Here is a 24,435-nt window from a genome sequence, read left to right as displayed (position 1 = left end):
CCAGTCACTGTGTATTTTGTGTGTAGGGCAACACACTGCACTCTTCCTTGGAAGAGCTAGATTTCCTCAGCTCTCCAACAGCTCCAGGAAATGTGTTCTCTCACGTCCTACATATCATGCAAATCTGCCTCATTGCCCTAGGCTGACCGGCACTGAGAAACCAAAACTGCTTCACATTCCTTCTACAAAGTCATACCTTAACACCCCATCCTTACAGTAGAAAGTCGGCTTGCGTTTCTGCTGTAACCACAGCACAGTTCTTCCTCTTACACTCCAGGGTTTTAGAAGAAGCTAAGCCCGATAGCCTACCCAGAGCGATCCCTGGGGGAGGCGGTTGGCTACACGCAGAATTACGTGCCAAATAAACTTTATTCAAGGAAGGGACCAGTGTGTAGCTAGAGTGTATATTTACTTGGTAGAAATCACAAGGAGGTAGGCTGCATGTTCGCTGGAAACGGGGAACTTATGGCACAAGCCTTGCTTACCCATTTTGAATGCTCCATTCAAGCTGCCTTGAAGCTGCCTAAATAACAATTTTAGGACGGGTCTCTTGTCTGTGTAGGCAAGGCTCTGGGAAGGGAACGAGTGTTCTCTACATCAACAGGGTGCTTTCATAGCCTGGGTGGGAGCCTCTCCTCAGACGCTCTACAGCTAAAAGGAAACTTGACGTGAGTCCTCTCCTCAAGGTAAAGCCTAGAATAGCCCTGCCGAAGTGGAAGCTTGGAGCGGAGATCTTGAGGCATTAGTTTCAGGTCTGTTTCCTTTTAAGGTTAGTAAGTTTTTCAAGGCCCTGAGGACCTCGCCTGGGCACCCTATTCCCTGCAAGAACACACAGTACCGGCAGGCTCCACTGGGCTACTAAGAAACATCCAGGCCCGGAAACTTTTCCCATTCACTCTTTGTATTTTGTGTGTAGGCCAACACACTACACTCTTCCTTGGAAGAGCTAGATTTGCTCAGCTCTCCAACAGCTCCAGGAAATGTGTTCTCTCATGTCCTACATATCATGCAAATCTGCCTCATTCCCCTAGGCTGACCGGCACTGAGAAACCAAAACTGCTTCACATTCCTTCTACAAAGTCATACCTTAACACCCCATCCTTACAGTAGAAAGTCGGCTTGCGTTTCTGCTGTAACCACAGCACAGTTCTTCCTCTTACACTCCAGGGTTTTAGAAGAAGCTAAGCCCGATAGCCTACCCAGAGCGATCCCTGGGGGAGGCGGTTGGCTACACGCAGAATTCCGTGCCAAATAAACTTTATTTAAGGAAGGGACCAGTGTGTAGCTAGAGTGTATATTTACTTGGTAGAAATCACAAGGAGGTAGGCTGCATGTTCGCTGGAAACGGGGAACTTATGGCACAAGCCTTGCTTACCCATTTTGAATGCTCCATTCAAGCTGCCTTGAAGCTGCCTAAATAACAATTTTAAGACGGGTCTCTAGTCTCTGTAGGCAAGGCTCTGGGAAGGGAACGAGTGTTCTCTACATCAACAGGGTGCTTTCATAGCCTGGGTGGGAGCCTCTCCTCAGACGCTCTACAGCTAGAAGGAAACTTGACGTGAGTCCTTTCCTCAAGGTAAAGCCTAGAATAGCCCTGCCGAAGTGGAAGCTTGGAGCGGAGTCCTTGAGGCATTAGTTTCAGGTCTGTTTCCTTTTAAGGTTAGTAAGCTTTTCAGGACACCGAGGACCTCGCCTGGGCACCTTATTCCCTGGAAGACCACCGAGTACCGGCAGTCTCCACTGGGCTACTAAGAAACATCCAGGCCCGGAAACCTTTCCCAGTCACTCTGTGTATTTTGTGTGTAGGCCAACACACTGCACTCTTCCTTGGAAGAGCTAGATTTCCTCAGCTCTCCAACAGCTCCAGGAAATTTGTTCTCTCACGTCCTACATATCATGCAAATCTGCCTCATTGCCCTAGGCTGAGCAGCTCTGAGAAACCAAAACTGCTTCGCATTCCTTCTACAAAGTCATACCTTAAGACCCCATCCTTACAGGAGAAAGTCAGCTTGCGTTTCTGCTGTAACCAAAGCACAGATCTTCCTCTTACACTGCAGGGTTTTAGAAGAAGCTAAGCCAGATAGCCTACCTAGAGCGCTCCTTGGGGGAGGCTGTTGGCTACACGCAGAACTCCGTGCCAAATAAACTTTATTCAAGGAAGGGAGCAGTGTGTAGCTAAAGTGTATATTTACTTGGTAGAAATCACAAGTAGGTAGGCCGCGTGTTCGCTGGAAACGGTGACCTTATGGCACAAGCCTTGCTTTCCCATTTTGAATGCTCCATGCATGCTGCCTTGAAGTTACCTAAATAACAGTTTTAGGACGAGTCTTTAGTCATTGTAGGCAGGGCTCTGGGAAGCGAACGAGTGTTCTCTGCATCAACAGGGTGCTTTCATAGCCTGGGTGGGAGCCTCTCCTCAGACGCCCTAGAGATAAAGGAAACTTGACGTGAGTTCTTTCCTCCAGGTAAAGCCTTGAATAGCCCTGCCGAAGCTAAGCTTGAAGCAGTTTCCTTGTGGCATTTGTTTTAGGTCTGTTTTCTTTTAAGGTTAGTAAGCTTGTCAAGTCACCGAGGACCTGTCGTGGGCACCCTATTCCCTGCAAGAGCACCGAGTACCAGCAGGCTCCACTGGGCTACTAAGAAACATCCAGGCCCGGAAACGTTTCCCAGTCACTGTGTATTTTGTGTGTAGGGCAACACACTGCACTCTTCCTTGGAAGAGCTAGATTTCCTCAGCTCTCCAACAACTCCAGGCAATGTGTTCTCTCAATTCCTATATGTCATGCAAATCTCCCTCATTGCCCTAGGCTGAGCAGCACTGAGAAACCAAAACTGCAACGCATTCCTTCTTTAAAGTCAAACCTTAAGACCCCATCCTTACAGGAGAAAGTCGGCTTGCGTTTCTGCTGTAACCACAGCACAGTTCTTCCTCTTACACTCCAGGGTTTTAGAAGAAGCTAAGCCCGATAGCCTACCCAGAGCGATCCCTGGGGGAGGCCGTTGGCTACACGCAGAATTACGTGCCAAATAAACTTTATTCAAGGAAGGGACCAGTGTGTAGCTAGAGTGTATATTTACTTGGTAGAAATCACAAGGAGGTAGGCTGCATGTTCGCTGGAAACGGGGAACTTATGGCACAAGCCTTGCTTATCCATTTTGAATGCTCCATTCAAGCTGCCTTGAAGCTGCCTAAATAACAATTTTAGGACGGGTCTCTAGTCTCTGTAGGCAAGGCTCTGGGAAGGGAACGAGTGTTCTCTACATCAACAGGGTGCTTTCATAGCCTGGGTGGGAGCCTCTCCTCAGACGCTCTACAGCTAAAAGGAAACTTGACATGAGTCCTCTCCTCAAGGTAAAGCCTAGAATAGCCCTGCCGTCGTGGAAGCTTGGAGCGGAGTTCTTGAGGCATTAGTTTCAGGTCTGTTTTCTTTTAAGGTTAGTAAGCTTTTCAAGGCCCTAAGGACCTCGCCTGGGCACCCTATTCCCTGCAAGAACACCCAGTACCGGCAGGCTCCACTGGGCTACTAAGAAACATCCAGGCCCGGAAACTTTTCCCATTCACTCTTTGTATTTTGTGTGTAGGCCAACACACTACACTCTTCCTTCGAAGAGCTAGATTTCCTCAGCTCTCCAACAGCTCCAGGAAATGTGTTCTCTCACGTCCTACATATCATGCAAATCTGCCTCATTGCCCTAGGCTGACCGGCACTGAGAAACCAAAACTGCTTCACATTCCTTCTACAAAGTCATACCTTAACACCCCATCCTTACAGTAGAAAGTCGGCTTGCGTTTCTGCTGTAACCACAGCACAGTTCTTCCTCTTACACTCCAGGGTTTTAGAAGAAGCTAAGCCCGATAGCCTACCCAGAGCGATCCCTGGGGGAGGCGGTTGGCTACACGCAGAATTCCGTGCCAAATAAACTTTATTTAAGGAAGGGACCAGTGTGTAGCTAGAGTGTATATTTACTTGGTAGAAATCACAAGGAGGTAGGCTGCATGTTCGCTGGAAACGGGGAACTTATGGCACAAGCCTTGCTTACCCATTTTGAATGCTCCATTCAAGCTGCCTTGAAGCTGCCTAAATAACAATTTTAAGACGGGTCTCTAGTCTCTGTAGGCAAGGCTCTGGGAAGGGAACGAGTGTTCTCTACATCAACAGGGTGCTTTCATAGCCTGGGTGGGAGCCTCTCCTCAGACGCTCTACAGCTAGAAGGAAACTTGACGTGAGTCCTTTCCTCAAGGTAAAGCCTAGAATAGCCCTGCCGAAGTGGAAGCTTGGAGCGGAGTCCTTGAGGCATTAGTTTCAGGTCTGTTTCCTTTTAAGGTTAGTAAGCTTTTCAGGACACCGAGGACCTCGCCTGGGCACCTTATTCCCTGGAAGACCACCGAGTACCGGCAGTCTCCACTGGGCTACTAAGAAACATCCAGGCCCGGAAACCTTTCCCAGTCACTCTGTGTATTTTGTGTGTAGGCCAACACACTGCACTCTTCCTTGGAAGAGCTAGATTTCCTCAGCTCTCCAACAGCTCCAGGAAATTTGTTCTCTCACGTCCTACATATCATGCAAATCTGCCTCATTGCCCTAGGCTGAGCAGCTCTGAGAAACCAAAACTGCTTCGCATTCCTTCTACAAAGTCATACCTTAAGACCCCATCCTTACAGGAGAAAGTCAGCTTGCGTTTCTGCTGTAACCAAAGCACAGATCTTCCTCTTACACTGCAGGGTTTTAGAAGAAGCTAAGCCAGATAGCCTACCTAGAGCGCTCCTTGGGGGAGGCTGTTGGCTACACGCAGAACTCCGTGCCAAATAAACTTTATTCAAGGAAGGGACCAGTGTGTAGCTAAAGTGTATATTTACTTGGTAGAAATCACAAGTAGGTAGGCCGCGTGTTCGCTGGAAACGGTGACCTTATGGCACAAGCCTTGCTTTCCCATTTTGAATGCTCCATGCATGCTGCCTTGAAGTTACCTAAATAACAGTTTTAGGACGAGTCTTTAGTCATTGTAGGCAGGGCTCTGGGAAGCGAACGAGTGTTCTCTGCATCAACAGGGTGCTTTCATAGCCTGGGTGGGAGCCTCTCCTCAGACGCCCTAGAGATAAAGGAAACTTGACGTGAGTTCTTTCCTCCAGGTAAAGCCTTGAATAGCCCTGCCGAAGCTAAGCTTGAAGCAGTTTCCTTGTGGCATTTGTTTTAGGTCTGTTTTCTTTTAAGGTTAGTAAGCTTGTCAAGTCACCGAGGACCTGTCGTGGGCACCCTATTCCCTGCAAGAGCACCGAGTACCAGCAGGCTCCACTGGGCTACTAAGAAACATCCAGGCCCGGAAACGTTTCCCAGTCACTGTGTATTTTGTGTGTAGGGCAACACACTGCACTCTTCCTTGGAAGAGCTAGATTTCCTCAGCTCTCCAACAACTCCAGGCAATGTGTTCTCTCAATTCCTATATGTCATGCAAATCTCCCTCATTGCCCTAGGCAGAGCAGCACTGAGAAACCAAAAGTGCAACGCATTCTTTCTTTAAAGTCAAACCTTAAGACCCCATCCTTACAGGAGAAAGTCGGCTTGCTTTCCTGCTGTAAGCAAAGCACAGTTCTTTCTCTTACACTCCAGGGTTTTAGAAGAAGCAGAGCCAATATCCTACCCAGAGCGCTCCCAAGGGGAGGCGGTTGGCTACACGCAGAATTCCGTGCCAAATAAACTTTATTCAAGGAAGGGACCAGTGTGTAGCTAGAGTGTATATTTACTTGGTAGAAATCACAAGGAGGTAGGCTGCATGTTCGCTGGAAACGGGGAACTTATGGCACAAGCCTTGCTTACCCATTTTGAATGCTCCATTCAAGCTGCCTTGAAGCTGCCTAAATAACAATTTTAGGACGGGTCTCTAGTCTCTGTAGGCAAGGCTCTGGGAAGGGAACGAGTGTTCTCTACATCAACAGGGTGCTTTCATAGGCTGGGTGGGAGCCTCTCCTCAGACGCTCTACAGCTAAAAGGAAACTTGACGTGAGTCCTCTCCTCAAGGTAAAGCCTAGAATAGCCCTGCCGAAGTGGAAGCTTGGAGCGGAGTTCTTGAGGCATTAGTTTCAGGTCTGTTTTCTTTTAAGGTTAGTAAGCTTTTCAAGGCCCTGAGGACCTCGCCTGGGCACCCTATTCCCTGCAAGAACACCAAGTACCGGCAGGCTCCACTGGGCTACTAAGAAACATCCAGGCCCGGAAACTTTTCCCATTCACTCTTTGTATTTTGTGTGTAGGCCAACACACTACACTCTTCCTTGGAAGAGCTAGATTTCCTCAGCTCTCCAACAGCTCCAGGAAATGTGTTCTCTCACGTCCTACATATCATGCAAATCTGCCTCATTGCCCTAGGCTGACCGGCACTGAGAAACCAAAACTGCTTCACATTCCTTCTACAAAGTCATACCTTAACACCCCATCCTTACAGTAGAAAGTCGGCTTGCGTTTCTGCTGTAACCACAGCACAGTTCTTCCTCTTACACTCCAGGGTTTTAGAAGAAGCTAAGCCCGATAGCCTACCCAGAGCGATCCCTGGGGGAGGCGGTTGGCTACACGCAGAATTACGTGCCAAATAAACTTTATTTAAGGAAGGGACCAGTGTGTAGCTAGAGTGTATATTTACTTGGTAGAAATCACAAGGAGGTAGGCTGCATGTTCGCTGGAAACGGGGAACTTATGGCACAAGCCTTGCTTACCCATTTTGAATGCTCCATTCAAGCTGCCTTGAAGCTGCCTAAATAACAATTTTAGGACGGGTCTCTGGTCTGTGTAGGCAAGGCTCTGGGAAGGGAACGAGTGTTCTCTACATCAACAGGGTGCTTTCATAGCCTGGGTGGGAGCCTCTCCTCAGACGCTCTACAGCTAGAAGGAAACTTGACGTGAGTCCTTTCCTCAAGGTAAAGCCTAGAATAGCCCTGCCGAAGTGGAAGCTTGGAGCGGAGTCCTTGAGGCATTAGTTTCAGGTCTGTTTCCTTTTAAGGTTAGTAAGCTTTTCAGGACACCGAGGACCTCGCCTGGGCACCTTATTCCCTGGAAGACCACCGAGTACCGGCAGTCTCCACTGGGCTACTAAGAAACATCCAGGCCCGGAAACCTTTCCCAGTCACTCTGTGTATTTTGTGTGTAGGCCAACACACTGCACTCTTCCTTGGAAGAGCTAGATTTCCTCAGCTCTCCAACAGCTCCAGGAAATTTGTTCTCTCACGTCCTACATATCATGCAAATCTGCCTCATTGCCCTAGGCTGAGCAGCTCTGAGAAACCAAAACGGCTTCGCATTCCTTCTACAAAGTCATACCTTAAGACCCCATCCTTACAGGAGAAAGTCAGCTTGCGTTTCTGCTGTAACCAAAGCACAGATCTTCCTCTTACATTGCAGGGTTTTAGAAGAAGCTAAGCCAGATAGCCTACCTAGAGCGCTCCTTGGGGGAGGCTGTTGGCTACACGCAGAACTCCGTGCCAAATAAACTTTATTCAAGGAAGGGACCAGTGTGTAGCTAAAGTGTATATTTACTTGGTAGAAATCACAAGTAGGTAGGCCGCGTGTTCGCTGGAAACGGTGACCTTATGGCACAAGCCTTGCTTTCCCATTTTGAATGCTCCATGCATGCTGCCTTGAAGTTACCTAAATAACAGTTTTAGGACGAGTCTTTAGTCATTGTAGGCAGGGCTCTGGGAAGCGAACGAGTGTTCTCTGCATCAACAGGGTGCTTTCATAACCTGGGTGGGAGCCTCTCCTCAGACGCCCTAGAGATAAAGGAAACTTGACGTGAGTTCTTTCCTCCAGGTAAAGCCTTGAATAGCCCTGCCGAAGCTAAGCTTGAAGCAGTTTCCTTGTGGCATTTGTTTTAGGTCTGTTTTCTTTTAAGGTTAGTAAGCTTGTCAAGACACCCAGGACCTCTCGTGGGCACCCTATTCCCTGCAAGAGCACCGAGTACCAGCAGGCTCCACTGGGCTACTAAGAAACATCCAGGCCCGGAAACGTTTCCCAGTCACTGTGTATTTTGTGTGTAGGGCAACACACTGCACTCTTCCTTGGAAGAGCTAGATTTCCTCAGCTCTCCAACAGCTCCAGGAAATGTGTTCTCTCACGTCCTACATATCATGCAAATCTGCCTCATTGCCCTAGGCTGACCGGCACTGAGAAACCAAAACTGCTTCACATTCCTTCTACAAAGTCATACCTTAACACCCCATCCTTACAGTAGAAAGTCGGCTTGCGTTTCTGCTGTAACCACAGCACAGTTCTTCCTCTTACACTCCAGGGTTTTAGAAGAAGCTAAGCCCGATAGCCTACCCAGAGCGATCCCTGGGGGAGGCGGTTGGCTACACGCAGAATTACGTGCCAAATAAACTTTATTCAAGGAAGGGACCAGTGTGTAGCTAGAGTGTATATTTACTTGGTAGAAATCACAAGGAGGTAGGCTGCATGTTCGCTGGAAACGGGGAACTTATGGCACAAGCCTTGCTTACCCATTTTGAATGCTCCATTCAAGCTGCCTTGAAGCTGCCTAAATAACAATTTTAGGACGGGTCTCTTGTCTGTGTAGGCAAGGCTCTGGGAAGGGAACGAGTGTTCTCTACATCAACAGGGTGCTTTCATAGCCTGGGTGGGAGCCTCTCCTCAGACGCTCTACAGCTAAAAGGAAACTTGACGTGAGTCCTCTCCTCAAGGTAAAGCCTAGAATAGCCCTGCCGAAGTGGAAGCTTGGAGCGGAGATCTTGAGGCATTAGTTTCAGGTCTGTTTCCTTTTAAGGTTAGTAAGTTTTTCAAGGCCCTGAGGACCTCGCCTGGGCACCCTATTCCCTGCAAGAACACCCAGTACCGGCAGGCTCCACTGGGCTACTAAGAAACATCCAGGCCCGGAAACTTTTCCCATTCACTCTTTGTATTTTGTGTGTAGGCCAACACACTACACTCTTCCTTGGAAGAGCTAGATTTGCTCAGCTCTCCAACAGCTCCAGGAAATGTGTTCTCTCATGTCCCACATATCATGCAAATCTGCCTCATTCCCCTAGGCTGACCGGCACTGAGAAACCAAAACTGCTTCACATTCCTTCTACAAAGTCATACCTTAACACCCCATCCTTACAGTAGAAAGTCGGCTTGCGTTTCTGCTGTAACCACAGCACAGTTCTTCCTCTTACACTCCAGGGTTTTAGAAGAAGCTAAGCCCGATAGCCTACCCAGAGCGATCCCTGGGGGAGGCGGTTGGCTACACGCAGAATTCCGTGCCAAATAAACTTTATTTAAGGAAGGGACCAGTGTGTAGCTAGAGTGTATATTTACTTGGTAGAAATCACAAGGAGGTAGGCTGCATGTTCGCTGGAAACGGGGAACTTATGGCACAAGCCTTGCTTACCCATTTTGAATGCTCCATTCAAGCTGCCTTGAAGCTGCCTAAATAACAATTTTAAGACGGGTCTCTAGTCTCTGTAGGCAAGGCTCTGGGAAGGGAACGAGTGTTCTCTACATCAACAGGGTGCTTTCATAGCCTGGGTGGGAGCCTCTCCTCAGACGCTCTACAGCTAGAAGGAAACTTGACGTGAGTCCTTTCCTCAAGGTAAAGCCTAGAATAGCCCTGCCGAAGTGGAAGCTTGGAGCGGAGTCCTTGAGGCATTAGTTTCAGGTCTGTTTCCTTTTAAGGTTAGTAAGCTTTTCAGGACACCGAGGACCTCGCCTGGGCACCTTATTCCCTGGAAGACCACCGAGTACCGGCAGTCTCCACTGGGCTACTAAGAAACATCCAGGCCCGGAAACCTTTCCCAGTCACTCTGTGTATTTTGTGTGTAGGCCAACACACTGCACTCTTCCTTGGAAGAGCTAGATTTCCTCAGCTCTCCAACAGCTCCAGGAAATTTGTTCTCTCACGTCCTACATATCATGCAAATCTGCCTCATTGCCCTAGGCTGAGCAGCTCTGAGAAACCAAAACTGCTTCGCATTCCTTCTACAAAGTCATACCTTAAGACCCCATCCTTACAGGAGAAAGTCAGCTTGCGTTTCTGCTGTAACCAAAGCACAGATCTTCCTCTTACACTGCAGGGTTTTAGAAGAAGCTAAGCCAGATAGCCTACCTAGAGCGCTCCTTGGGGGAGGCTGTTGGCTACACGCAGAACTCCGTGCCAAATAAACTTTATTCAAGGAAGGGAGCAGTGTGTAGCTAAAGTGTATATTTACTTGGTAGAAATCACAAGTAGGTAGGCCGCGTGTTCGCTGGAAACGGTGACCTTATGGCACAAGCCTTGCTTTCCCATTTTGAATGCTCCATGCATGCTGCCTTGAAGTTACCTAAATAACAGTTTTAGGACGAGTCCTTAGTCATTGTAGGCAGGGCTCTGGGAAGCGAACGAGTGTTCTCTGCATCAACAGGGTGCTTTCATAGCCTGGGTGGGAGCCTCTCCTCAGACGCCCTAGAGATAAAGGAAACTTGACGTGAGTTCTTTCCTCCAGGTAAAGCCTTGAATAGCCCTGCCGAAGCTAAGCTTGAAGCAGTTTCCTTGTGGCATTTGTTTTAGGTCTGTTTTCTTTTAAGGTTAGTAAGCTTGTCAAGTCACCGAGGACCTGTCGTGGGCACCCTATTCCCTGCAAGAGCACCGAGTACCAGCAGGCTCCACTGGGCTACTAAGAAACATCCAGGCCCGGAAACGTTTCCCAGTCACTGTGTATTTTGTGTGTAGGGCAACACACTGCACTCTTCCTTGGAAGAGCTAGATTTCCTCAGCTCTCCAACAACTCCAGGCAATGTGTTCTCTCAATTCCTATATGTCATGCAAATCTCCCTCATTGCCCTAGGCAGAGCAGCACTGAGAAACCAAAAGTGCAACGCATTCTTTCTTTAAAGTCAAACCTTAAGACCCCATCCTTACAGGAGAAAGTCGGCTTGCTTTCCTGCTGTAAGCAAAGCACAGTTCTTTCTCTTACACTCCAGGGTTTTAGAAGAAGCAGAGCCAATATCCTACCCAGAGCGCTCCCAAGGGGAGGCGGTTGGCTACACGCAGAATTCCGTGCCAAATAAACTTTATTCAAGGAAGGGACCAGTGTGTAGCTAGAGTGTATATTTACTTGGTAGAAATCACAAGGAGGTAGGCTGCATGTTCGCTGGAAACGGGGAACTTATGGCACAAGCCTTGCTTACCCATTTTGAATGCTCCATTCAAGCTGCCTTGAAGCTGCCTAAATAACAATTTTAGGACGGGTCTCTAGTCTCTGTAGGCAAGGCTCTGGGAAGGGAACGAGTGTTCTCTACATCAACAGGGTGCTTTCATAGGCTGGGTGGGAGCCTCTCCTCAGACGCTCTACAGCTAAAAGGAAACTTGACGTGAGTCCTCTCCTCAAGGTAAAGCCTAGAATAGCCCTGCCGAAGTGGAAGCTTGGAGCGGAGTTCTTGAGGCATTAGTTTCAGGTCTGTTTTCTTTTAAGGTTAGTAAGCTTTTCAAGGCCCTGAGGACCTCGCCTGGGCACCCTATTCCCTGCAAGAACACCAAGTACCGGCAGGCTCCACTGGGCTACTAAGAAACATCCAGGCCCGGAAACTTTTCCCATTCACTCTTTGTATTTTGTGTGTAGGCCAACACACTACACTCTTCCTTGGAAGAGCTAGATTTCCTCAGCTCTCCAACAGCTCCAGGAAATGTGTTCTCTCACGTCCTACATATCATGCAAATCTGCCTCATTGCCCTAGGCTGACCGGCACTGAGAAACCAAAACTGCTTCACATTCCTTCTACAAAGTCATACCTTAACACCCCATCCTTACAGTAGAAAGTCGGCTTGCGTTTCTGCTGTAACCACAGCACAGTTCTTCCTCTTACACTCCAGGGTTTTAGAAGAAGCTAAGCCCGATAGCCTACCCAGAGCGATCCCTGGGGGAGGCGGTTGGCTACACGCAGAATTACGTGCCAAATAAACTTTATTTAAGGAAGGGACCAGTGTGTAGCTAGAGTGTATATTTACTTGGTAGAAATCACAAGGAGGTAGGCTGCATGTTCGCTGGAAACGGGGAACTTATGGCACAAGCCTTGCTTACCCATTTTGAATGCTCCATTCAAGCTGCCTTGAAGCTGCCTAAATAACAATTTTAGGACGGGTCTCTGGTCTGTGTAGGCAAGGCTCTGGGAAGGGAACGAGTGTTCTCTACATCAACAGGGTGCTTTCATAGCCTGGGTGGGAGCCTCTCCTCAGACGCTCTACAGCTAGAAGGAAACTTGACGTGAGTCCTTTCCTCAAGGTAAAGCCTAGAATAGCCCTGCCGAAGTGGAAGCTTGGAGCGGAGTCCTTGAGGCATTAGTTTCAGGTCTGTTTCCTTTTAAGGTTAGTAAGCTTTTCAGGACACCGAGGACCTCGCCTGGGCACCTTATTCCCTGGAAGACCACCGAGTACCGGCAGTCTCCACTGGGCTACTAAGAAACATCCAGGCCCGGAAACCTTTCCCAGTCACTCTGTGTATTTTGTGTGTAGGCCAACACACTGCACTCTTCCTTGGAAGAGCTAGATTTCCTCAGCTCTCCAACAGCTCCAGGAAATTTGTTCTCTCACGTCCTACATATCATGCAAATCTGCCTCATTGCCCTAGGCTGAGCAGCTCTGAGAAACCAAAACGGCTTCGCATTCCTTCTACAAAGTCATACCTTAAGACCCCATCCTTACAGGAGAAAGTCAGCTTGCGTTTCTGCTGTAACCAAAGCACAGATCTTCCTCTTACATTGCAGGGTTTTAGAAGAAGCTAAGCCAGATAGCCTACCTAGAGCGCTCCTTGGGGGAGGCTGTTGGCTACACGCAGAACTCCGTGCCAAATAAACTTTATTCAAGGAAGGGACCAGTGTGTAGCTAAAGTGTATATTTACTTGGTAGAAATCACAAGTAGGTAGGCCGCGTGTTCGCTGGAAACGGTGACCTTATGGCACAAGCCTTGCTTTCCCATTTTGAATGCTCCATGCATGCTGCCTTGAAGTTACCTAAATAACAGTTTTAGGACGAGTCTTTAGTCATTGTAGGCAGGGCTCTGGGAAGCGAACGAGTGTTCTCTGCATCAACAGGGTGCTTTCATAACCTGGGTGGGAGCCTCTCCTCAGACGCCCTAGAGATAAAGGAAACTTGACGTGAGTTCTTTCCTCCAGGTAAAGCCTTGAATAGCCCTGCCGAAGCTAAGCTTGAAGCAGTTTCCTTGTGGCATTTGTTTTAGGTCTGTTTTCTTTTAAGGTTAGTAAGCTTGTCAAGACACCCAGGACCTCTCGTGGGCACCCTATTCCCTGCAAGAGCACCGAGTACCAGCAGGCTCCACTGGGCTACTAAGAAACATCCAGGCCCGGAAACGTTTCCCAGTCACTGTGTATTTTGTGTGTAGGGCAACACACTGCACTCTTCCTTGGAAGAGCTAGATTTCCTCAGCTCTCCAACAGCTCCAGGAAATGTGTTCTCTCACGTCCTACATATCATGCAAATCTGCCTCATTGCCCTAGGCTGACCGGCACTGAGAAACCAAAACTGCTTCACATTCCTTCTACAAAGTCATACCTTAACACCCCATCCTTACAGTAGAAAGTCGGCTTGCGTTTCTGCTGTAACCACAGCACAGTTCTTCCTCTTACACTCCAGGGTTTTAGAAGAAGCTAAGCCCGATAGCCTACCCAGAGCGATCCCTGGGGGAGGCGGTTGGCTACACGCAGAATTACGTGCCAAATAAACTTTATTCAAGGAAGGGACCAGTGTGTAGCTAGAGTGTATATTTACTTGGTAGAAATCACAAGGAGGTAGGCTGCATGTTCGCTGGAAACGGGGAACTTATGGCACAAGCCTTGCTTACCCATTTTGAATGCTCCATTCAAGCTGCCTTGAAGCTGCCTAAATAACAATTTTAGGACGGGTCTCTTGTCTGTGTAGGCAAGGCTCTGGGAAGGGAACGAGTGTTCTCTACATCAACAGGGTGCTTTCATAGCCTGGGTGGGAGCCTCTCCTCAGACGCTCTACAGCTAGAAGGAAACTTGACGTGAGTCCTTTCCTCAAGGTAAAGCCTAGAATAGCCCTGCCGAAGTGGAAGCTTGGAGCGGAGTCCTTGAGGCATTAGTTTCAGGTCTGTTTCCTTTTAAGGTTAGTAAGCTTTTCAGGACACCGAGGACCTCGCCTGGGCACCTTATTCCCTGGAAGACCACCGAGTACCGGCAGTCTCCACTGGGCTACTAAGAAACATCCAGGCCCGGAAACCTTTCCCAGTCACTCTGTGTATTTTGTGTGTAGGCCAACACACTGCACTCTTCCTTGGAAGAGCTAGATTTCCTCAGCTCTCCAACAGCTCCAGGAAATTTGTTCTCTCACGTCCTACATATCATGCAAATCTGCCTCATTGCCCTAGGCTGAGCAGCTCTGAGAAACCAAAACGGCTTCGCATTCCTTCTACAAAGTCATACCTTAAGACCCCATCCTTACAGGAGAAAGTCAGCTTGCGTTTCTGCTGTAACCAAAGCACAGATCTTCCTCTTACACTGCAGGGTTTTAGAAGAAGCTAAGCCAGATAGCCTACCTAGAGCGCTCCTTGGGGGAGGCTGTTGGCTACACGCAGAACTCCGTGCCAAATAAACTTTATTCAAGGAAGGGACCAGTGTGTAGCTAGAGTGTATATTTACTTGGTAGAAATCACAAGTAGGTAGGCCGCGTGTTCGCTGGAAACGGTGACCTTATGGCACAAGCCTTGCTTTCCCATTTTGAATGCTCCATGCATGCTGCCTTGAAGTTACCTAAATAACAGTTTTAGGACGAGTCTTTAGTCATTGTAGGCAGGGCTCTGGGAAGCGAACGAGTGTTCTCTGCATCAACAGGGTGCTTTCATAACCTGGGTGGGAGCCTCTCCTCAGACGCCCTAGAGATAAAGGAAACTTGACGTGAGTTCTTTCCTCCAGGTAAAGCCTTGAATAGCCCTGCCGAAGCTAAGCTTGAAGCAGTTTCCTTGTGGCATTTGTTTTAGGTCTGTTTTCTTTTAAGGTTAGTAAGCTTGTCAAGACACCCAGGACCTCTCGTGGGCACCCTATTCCCTGCAAGAGCACCGAGTACCAGCAGGCTCCACTGGGCTACTAAGAAACATCCAGGCCCGGAAACGTTTCCCAGTCACTGTGTATTTTGTGTGTAGGGCAACACACTGCACTCTTCCTTGGAAGAGCTAGATTTCCTCAGCTCTCCAACAGCTCCAGGAAATGTGTTCTCTCACGTCCTACATATCATGCAAATCTGCCTCATTGCCCTAGGCTGACCGGCACTGAGAAACCAAAACTGCTTCACATTCCTTCTACAAAGTCATACCTTAACACCCCATCCTTACAGTAGAAAGTCGGCTTGCGTTTCTGCTGTAACCACAGCACAGTTCTTCCTCTTACACTCCAGGGTTTTAGAAGAAGCTAAGCCCGATAGCCTACCCAGAGCGATCCCTGGGGGAGGCGGTTGGCTACACGCAGAATTACGTGCCAAATAAACTTTATTCAAGGAAGGGACCAGTGTGTAGCTAGAGTGTATATTTACTTGGTAGAAATCACAAGGAGGTAGGCTGCATGTTCGCTGGAAACGGGGAACTTATGGCACAAGCCTTGCTTACCCATTTTGAATGCTCCATTCAAGCTGCCTTGAAGCTGCCTAAATAACAATTTTAGGACGGGTCTCTAGTCTCTGTAGGCAAGGCTCTGGGAAGGGAACGAGTGTTCTCTACATCAACAGGGTGCTTTCATAGCCTGGGTGGGAGCCTCTCCTCAGACGCCCTAGAGATAAAGGAAACTTGACGTGAGTTCTTTCCTCCAGGTAAAGCCTTGAATAGCCCTGCCGAAGCTAAGCTTGAAGCAGTTTCCTTGTGGCATTTGTTTTAGGTCTGTTTTCTTTTAAGGTTAGTAAGCTTGTCAAGACACCGAGGACCTCTCGTGGGCACCCTATTCCCTGCAAGAGCACCGAGTACCAGCAGGCTCCACTGGGCTACTAAGAAACATCCAGGCCCGGAAACGTTTCCCAGTCACTGTGTATTTTGTGTGTAGGGCAACACACTGCACTCTTCCTTGGAAGAGCTAGATTTCCTCAGCTCTCCAACAACTCCAGGCAATGTGTTCTCTCAATTCCTATATGTCATGCAAATCTCCCTCATTGCCCTAGGCTGAGCAGCACTGAGAAACCAAAACTGCAACGCATTCCTTCTTTAAAGTCAAACCTTAAGACCCCATCCTTACAGGAGAAAGTCGGCTTGCGTTTCTGCTGTAACCACAGCACAGTTCTTCCTCTTACACTCCAGGGTTTTAGAAGAAGCTAAGCCCGATAGCCTACCCAGAGCGATCCCTGGGGGAGGCCGTTGGCTACACGCAGAATTACGTGCCAAATAAACTTTATTCAAGGAAGGGACCAGTGTGTAGCTAGAGTGTATATTTACTTGGTAGAAATCACAAGGAGGTAGGCTGCATGTTCGCTGGAAACGGGGAACTTATGGCACAAGCCTTGCTTATCCATTTTGAATGCTCCATTCAAGCTGCCTTGAAGCTGCCTAAATAACAATTTTAGGACGGGTCTCTAGTCTCTGTAGGCAAGGCTCTGGGAAGGGAACGAGTGTTCTCTACATCAACAGGGTGCTTTCATAGCCTGGGTGGGAGCCTCTCCTCAGACGCTCTACAGCTAAAAGGAAACTTGACATGAGTCCTCTCCTCAAGGTAAAGCCTAGAATAGCCCTGCCGTCGTGGAAGCTTGGAGCGGAGTTCTTGAGGCATTAGTTTCAGGTCTGTTTTCTTTTAAGGTTAGTAAGCTTTTCAAGGCCCTGAGGACCTCGCCTGGGCACCCTATTCCCTGCAAGAACACCCAGTACCGGCAGGCTCCACTGGGCTACTAAGAAACATCCAGGCCCGGAAACTTTTCCCATTCACTCTTTGTATTTTGTGTGTAGGCCAACACACTACACTCTTCCTTGGAAGAGCTAGATTTCCTCAGCTCTCCAACAGCTCCAGGAAATGTGTTCTCTCACGTCCTACATATCATGCAAATCTGCCTCATTGCCCTAGGCTGACCGGCACTGAGAAACCAAAACTGCTTCACATTCCTTCTACAAAGTCATACCTTAACACCCCATCCTTACAGTAGAAAGTCGGCTTGCGTTTCTGCTGTAACCACAGCACAGTTCTTCCTCTTACACTCCAGGGTTTTAGAAGAAGCTAAGCCCGATAGCCTACCCAGAGCGATCCCTGGGGGAGGCGGTTGGCTACACGCAGAATTACGTGCCAAATAAACTTTATTTAAGGAAGGGACCAGTGTGTAGCTAGAGTGTATATTTACTTGGTAGAAATCACAAGGAGGTAGGCTGCATGTTCGCTGGAAACGGGGAACTTATGGCACAAGCCTTGCTTACCCATTTTGAATGCTCCATTCAAGCTGCCTTGAAGCTGCCTAAATAACAATTTTAGGACGGGTCTCTGGTCTCTGTAGGCAAGGCTCTGGGAAGGGAACGAGTGTTCTCTACATCAACAGGGTGCTTTCATAGCCTGGGTGGGAGCCTCTCCTCAGACGCTCTACAGCTAGAAGGAAACTTGACGTGAGTCCTTTCCTCAAGGTAAAGCCTAGAATAGCCCTGCCGAAGTGGAAGCTTGGAACGGAGTCCTTGAGGCATTAGTTTCAGGTTTGTTTCCTTTTAAGGTTAGTAAGCTTTTCAGGACACCGGGGACCTCGCCTGGGCACCTTATTCCCTGGAAGACCACCGAGTACCGGCAGTCTCCACTGGGCTACTAAGAAACATCCAGGCCCGGAAACCTTTCCCAGTCACTCTGTGTATTTTGTGTGTAGGCCAACACACTGCACTCTTCCTTGGAAGAGCTAGATTTCCTCAGCTCTCCAACAGCTCCAGGAAATGTGTTCTCTCACGTCCTACATATCATGCAAATCTGCCTCATTGCCCTAGGCTGAGCAGCTCTGAGAAACCAAAACGGCTTCGCATTCCTTCTACAAAGTCATACCTTAAGACCCCATCCTTACAGGAGAAAGTCAGCTTGCGTTTCTGCTGTAACCAAAGCACAGATCTTCCTCTTACACTGCAGGGTTTTAGAAGAAGCTAAGCCAGATAGCCTACCTAGAGCGCTCCTTGGGGGAGGCTGTTGGCTACACGCAGAACTCCGTGCCAAATAAACTTTATTCAAGGAAGGGACCAGTGTGTAGCTAGAGTGTATATTTACTTGGTAGAAATCACAAGTAGGTAGGCCGCGTGTTCGCTGGAAACGGTGACCTTATGGCACAAGCCTTGCTTTCCCATTTTGAATGCTCCATGCATGCTGCCTTGAAGTTACCTAAAAACAGTTTTAGGACGAGTCTTTAGTCATTGTAGGCAGGGCTCTGGGAAGGGAACGAGTGTTCTCTGCATCAACAGGGTGCTTTCATAGCCTGGGTGGGAGCCTCTCCTCAGACGCCCTAGAGATAAAGGAAACTTGACGTGAGTTCTTTCCTCCAGGTAAAGCCTTGAATAGCCCTGCCGAAGCTAAGCTTGAAGCAGTTTCCTTGTGCCATTTGTTTTAGGTCTGTTTTCTTTTAAGGTTAGTAAGCTTGTCAAGACACCGAGGACCTCTCGTGGGCACCCTATTCCCTGCAAGAGCACCGAGTACCAGCAGGCTCCACTGGGCTACTAAGAAACATCCAGGCCCGGAAACGTTTCCCAGTCACTGTGTATTTTGTGTGTAGGGCAACACACTGCACTCTTCCTTGGAAGAGCTAGATTTCCTCAGCTCTCCAACAGCTCCAGGAAATGTGTTCTCTCACGTCCTACATATCATGCAAATCTGCCTCATTGCCCTAGGCTGACCGGCACTGAGAAACCAAAACTGCTTCACATTCCTTCTACAAAGTCATACCTTAACACCCCATCCTTACAGGAGAAAGTCGGCTTGCGTTTCTGCTGTAACCACAGCACAGTTCTTCCTCTTACACTCCAGGGTTTTAGAAGAAGCTAAGCCCGATAGCCTACCCAGAGCGATCCCTGGGGGAGGCGGTTGGCTACACGCAGAATTACGTGCCAAATAAACTTTATTTAAGGAAGGGACCAGTGTGTAGCTAGAGTGTATATTTACTTGGTAGAAATCACAAGGAGGTAGGCTGCATGTTCGCTGGAAACGGGGAACTTATGGCACAAGCCTTGCTTACCCATTTTGAATGCTCCATTCAAGCTGACTTGAAGCTGCCTAAATAACAATTTTAGGACGGGTCTCTGGTCTCTGTAGGCAAGGCTCTGGGAAGGGAACGAGTGTTCTCTACATTAACAGGGTGCTTTCATAGCCTGGGTGGGAGCCTCTCCTCAGACGCTCTACAGCTAGAAGGAAACGACGTGAGTCCTTTCCTCAAGGTAAAGCCTAGAATAGCCCTGCCGAAGTGGAAGCTTGGAGCGGAGTCCTTGAGGCATTAGTTTCAGGTCTGTTTCCTTTTAAGGTTAGTAAGCTTTTCAGGACACCGAGGACCTCGCCTGGGCACCTTATTCCCTGGAAGACCACCCAGTACCGGCAGTCTCCACTGGGCTACTAAGAAACATCCAGGCCCGGAAACCTTTCCCAGTCACTCTGTGTATTTTGTGTGTAGGCCAATACACTGCACTCTTCCTTGGAAGAGCTAGATTTCCTCAGCTCTCCAACAGCTCCAGGAAATGTGTTCTCTCACGTCCTACATATCATGCAAATCTGCCTCATTGCCCTAGGCTGAGCAGCTCTGAGAAACCAAAACGGCTTCGCATTCCTTCTACAAAGTAATACCTTAAGACCCCATCCTTACAGGAGAAAGTCAGCTTGCGTTTCTGCTGTAACCAAAGCACAGATCTTCCTCTTACACTGCAGGGTTTTAGAAGAAGCTAAGCCAGATAGCCTACCTAGAGCGCTCCTTGGGGGAGGCTGTTGGCTACACGCAGAACTCCGTGCCAAATAAACTTTATTCAAGGAAGGGACCAGTGTGTAGCTAGAGTGTATATTTACTTGGTAGAAATCACAAGTAGGTAGGCCGCGTGTTCGCTGGAAACGGTGACCTTATGGCACAAGCCTTGCTTTCCCATTTTGAATGCTCCATGCATGCTGCCTTGAAGTTACCTAAATAACAGTTTTAGGACGAGTCTTTAGTCATTGTAGGCAGGGCTCTGGGAAGCGAACGAGTGTTCTCTGCATCAACAGGGTGCTTTCATAGCCTGGGTGGGAGCCTCTCCTCAGACGCCCTAGAGATAAAGGAAACTTGACGTGAGTTCTTTCCTCCAGGTAAAGCCTTGAATAGCCCTGCCGAAGCTAAGCTTGAAGCAGTTTCCTTGTGGCATTTGTTTTAGGTCTGTTTTCTTTTAAGGTTAGTAAGCTTGTCAAGACACCGAGGACCTGTCGTGGGCACCCTATTCCCTGCAAGAGCACCGAGTACCAGCAGGCTCCACTGGGCTACTAAGAAACATCCAGGCCCGGAAACGTTTCCCAGTCACTGTGTATTTTGTGTGTAGGGCAACACACTGCACTCTTCCTTGGAAGAGCTAGATTTCCTCAGCTCTCCAACAGCTCCAGGAAATGTGTTCTCTCACGTCCTACATATCAGGCAAATCTGCCTCATTGCCCTAGGCTGACCGGCACTGAGAAACCAAAACTGCTTCACATTCCTTCTACAAAGTCATACCTTAACACCCCATCCTTACAGGAGAAAGTCGGCTTGCGTTTCTGCTGTAACCACAGCACAGTTCTTCCTCTTACACTCCAGGGTTTTAGAAGAAGCTAAGCCCGATAGCCTACCCAGAGCGATCCCTGGGGGAGGCGGTTGGCTACACGCAGAATTACGTGCCAAATAAACTTTATTCAAGGAAGGGACCAGTGTGTAGCTAGAGTGTATATTTACTTGGTAGAAATCACAAGGAGGTAGGCTGCATGTTCGCTGGAAACGGGGAACTTATGGCACAAGCCTTGCTTACCCATTTTGAATGCTCCATTCAAGCTGCCTTGAAGCTGCCTAAATAACAATTTTAGGACGGGTCTCTAGTCTCTGTAGGCAAGGCTCTGGGAAGGGAACGAGTGTTCTCTACATCAACAGGGTGCTTTCGTAGGCTGGGTGGGAGACTCTCCTCAGACGCTCTACAGCTAAAAGGAAACTTGACGTGAGTCCTCTCCTCAAGGTAAAGCCTAGAATAGCCCTGCCGAAGTGGAAGCTTGGAGCGGAGTTCTTGAGGCATTAGTTTCAGGTCTGTTTTCTTTTAAGGTTAGTAAGCTTTTCAAGGCCCTGAGGACCTCGCCTGGGCACCCTATTCCCTGCAAGAACACCCAGTACCGGCAGGCTCCACTGGGCTACTAAGAAACATCCAGGCCCGGAAACTTTTCCCATTCACTCTTTGTATTTTGTGTGTAGGCCAACACACTACACTCTTCCTTGGAAGAGCTAGATTTCCTCAGCTCTCCAACAGCTCCAGGAAATGTGTTCTCTCACGTCCTACATATCATGCAAATCTGCCTCATTGCCCTAGGCTGACCGGCACTGAGAAACCAAAACTGCTTCACATTCCTTCTACAAAGTCATACCTTAACACCCCATCCTTACAGGAGAAAGTCGGCTTGCGTTTCTGCTGTAACCACAGCACAGTTCTTCCTCTTACACTCCAGGGTTTTAGAAGAAGCTAAGCCCGATAGCCTACCCAGAGCGATCCCTGGGGGAGGCGGTTGGCTACACGCAGAATTACGTGCCAAATAAACTTTATTTAAGGAAGGGACCAGTGTGTAGCTAGAGTGTATATTTACTTGGTAGAAATCACAAGGAGGTAGGCTGCATGTTCGCTGGAAACGGGGAACTTATGGCACAAGCCTTGCTTACCCATTTTGAATGCTCCATTCAAGCTGCCTTGAAGCTGCCTAAATAACAATTTTAGGACGGGTCTCTGGTCTCTGTAGGCAAGGCTCTGGGAAGGGAACGAGTGTTCTCTACATCAACAGGGTGCTTTCATAGCCTGGGTGGGAGCCTCTCCTCAGACGCTCTACAGCTAGAAGGAAACTTGACGTGAGTCCTTTCCTCAAGGTAAAGCCTAGAATAGCCCTGCCGAAGTGGAAGCTTGGAGCGGAGTCCTTGAGGCATTAGTTTCAGGTCTGTTTCCTTTTAAGGTTAGTAAGCTTTTCAGGACACCGAGGACCTCGCCTGGGCACCTTATTCCCTGGAAGACCACCGAGTACCGGCAGTCTCCACTGGGCTACTAAGAAACATCCAGGCCCGGAAACCTTTCCCAGTCACTCTGTGTATTTTGTGTGTAGGCCAACACACTGCACTCTTCCTTGGAAGAGCTAGATTTCCTCAGCTCTCCAACAGCTCCAGGAAATGTGTTCTCTCACGTCCTACATATCATGCAAATCTGCCTCATTGCCCTAGGCTGACCGGCACTGAGAAACCAAAACTGCTTCACATTCCTTCTACAAAGTCATACCTTAACACCCCATCCTTACAGGAGAAAGTCGGCTTACGTTTCTGCTGTAACCACAGCACAGTTCTTCCTCTTACACTCCAGGGTTTTAGAAGAAGCTAAGCCCGATAGCCTACCCAGAGCGATCCCTGGGGGAGGCGGTTGGCTACACGCAGAATTACGTGCCAAATAAACTTTATTCAAGGAAGGGACCAGTGTGTAGCTAGAGTGTATATTTACTTGGTAGAAATCACAAGGAGGTAGGCTGCATGTTCGCTGGAAACGGGGAACTTATGGCACAAGCCTTGCTTACCAATTTTGAATGCTCCATTCAAGCTGCCTTGAAGCTGCCTAAATAACAATTTTAGGACGGGTCTCTAGTCTCTGTAGGCAAGGCTCTGGGAAGGGAACGAGTGTTCTCTACATCAACAGGGTGCTTTCGTAGGCTGGGTGGGAGACTCTCCTCAGACGCTCTACAGCTAAAAGGAAACTTGACGTGAGTCCTCTCCTCAAGGTAAAGCCTAGAATAGCCCTGCCGAAGTGGAAGCTTGGAGCGGAGTTCTTGAGGCATTAGTTTCAGGTCTGTTTTCTTTTAAGGTTAGTAAGCTTTTCAAGGCCCTGAGGACCTCGCCTGGGCACCCTATTCCCTGCAAGAACACCCAGTACCGGCAGGCTCCACTGGGCTACTAAGAAACATCCAGGCCCGGAAACTTTTCCCATTCACTCTTTGTATTTTGTGTGTAGGCCAACACACTACACTCTTCCTTGGAAGAGCTAGATTTCCTCAGCTCTCCAACAGCTCCAGGAAATGTGTTCTCTCACGTCCTACATATCATGCAAATCTGCCTCATTGCCCTAGGCTGACCGGCACTGAGAAACCAAAACTGCTTCACATTCCTTCTACAAAGTCATACCTTAACACCCCATCCTTACAGGAGAAAGTCGGCTTGCGTTTCTGCTGTAACCACAGCACAGTTCTTCCTCTTACACTCCAGGGTTTTAGAAGAAGCTAAGCCCGATAGCCTACCCAGAGCGATCCCTGGGGGAGGCGGTTGGCTACACGCAGAATTACGTGCCAAATAAACTTTATTTAAGGAAGGGACCAGTGTGTAGCTAGAGTGTATATTTACTTGGTAGAAATCACAAGGAGGTAGGCTGCATGTTCGCTGGAAACGGGGAACTTATGGCACAAGCCTTGCTTACCCATTTTGAATGCTCCATTCAAGCTGCCTTGAAGCTGCCTAAATAACAATTTTAGGACGGGTCTCTGGTCTCTGTAGGCAAGGCTCTGGGAAGGGAACGAGTGTTCTCTACATCAACAGGGTGCTTTCATAGCCTGGGTGGGAGCCTCTCCTCAGACGCTCTACAGCTAGAAGGAAACTTGACGTGAGTCCTTTCCTCAAGGTAAAGCCTAGAATAGCCCTGCCGAAGTGGAAGCTTGGAGCGGAGTCCTTGAGGCATTAGTTTCAGGTCTGTTTCCTTTTAAGGTTAGTAAGCTTTTCAGGACACCGAGGACCTCGCCTGGGCACCTTATTCCCTGGAAGACCACCGAGTACCGGCAGTCTCCACTGGGCTACTAAGAAACATCCAGGCCCGGAAACCTTTCCCAGTCACTCTGTGTATTTTGTGTGTAGGCCAACACACTGCACTCTTCCTTGGAAGAGCTAGATTTCCTCAGCTCTCCAACAGCTCCAGGAAATGTGTTCTCTCACGTCCTACATATCATGCAAATCTGCCTCATTGCCCTAGGCTGAGCAGCTCTGAGAAACCAAAACGCCTTCGCATTCCTTCTACAAAGTCATACCTTAAGACCCCATCCTTACAGGAGAAAGTCAGCTTGCGTTTCTGCTGTAACCAAAGCACAGATCTTCCTCTTACACTGCAGGGTTTTAGAAGAAGCTAAGCCAGATAGCCTACCTAGAGCGCTCCTTGGGGGAGGCTGTTGGCTACACGCAGAACTCCGTGCCAAATAAACTTTATTCAAGGAAGGGACCAGTGTGTAGCTAGAGTATATATTTACTTGGTAGAAATCACAAGGAGGTAGGCTGCATGTT

General features: G+C 48.6%; 1 long non-coding RNA gene across 1 annotated transcript in view; it reads right to left on the bottom strand.

The window, feature by feature from the left end:
* The window catches only part of LOC309646787, a 557,337-nt gene that overhangs the window by 389,820 nt on the left and 143,082 nt on the right, over window positions 1-24,435 (bottom strand). The gene's annotated exons all lie outside the window — the stretch shown is intronic.

The sequence above is a fragment of the Balaenoptera physalus genome (genome assembly GCF_965194825.1).
Source record: "Balaenoptera physalus genome assembly, chromosome: 17".
Lineage (NCBI taxonomy): Eukaryota > Metazoa > Chordata > Mammalia > Artiodactyla > Balaenopteridae > Balaenoptera > Balaenoptera physalus.
This window is presented reverse-complemented; position numbering and strand designations above follow the sequence as displayed.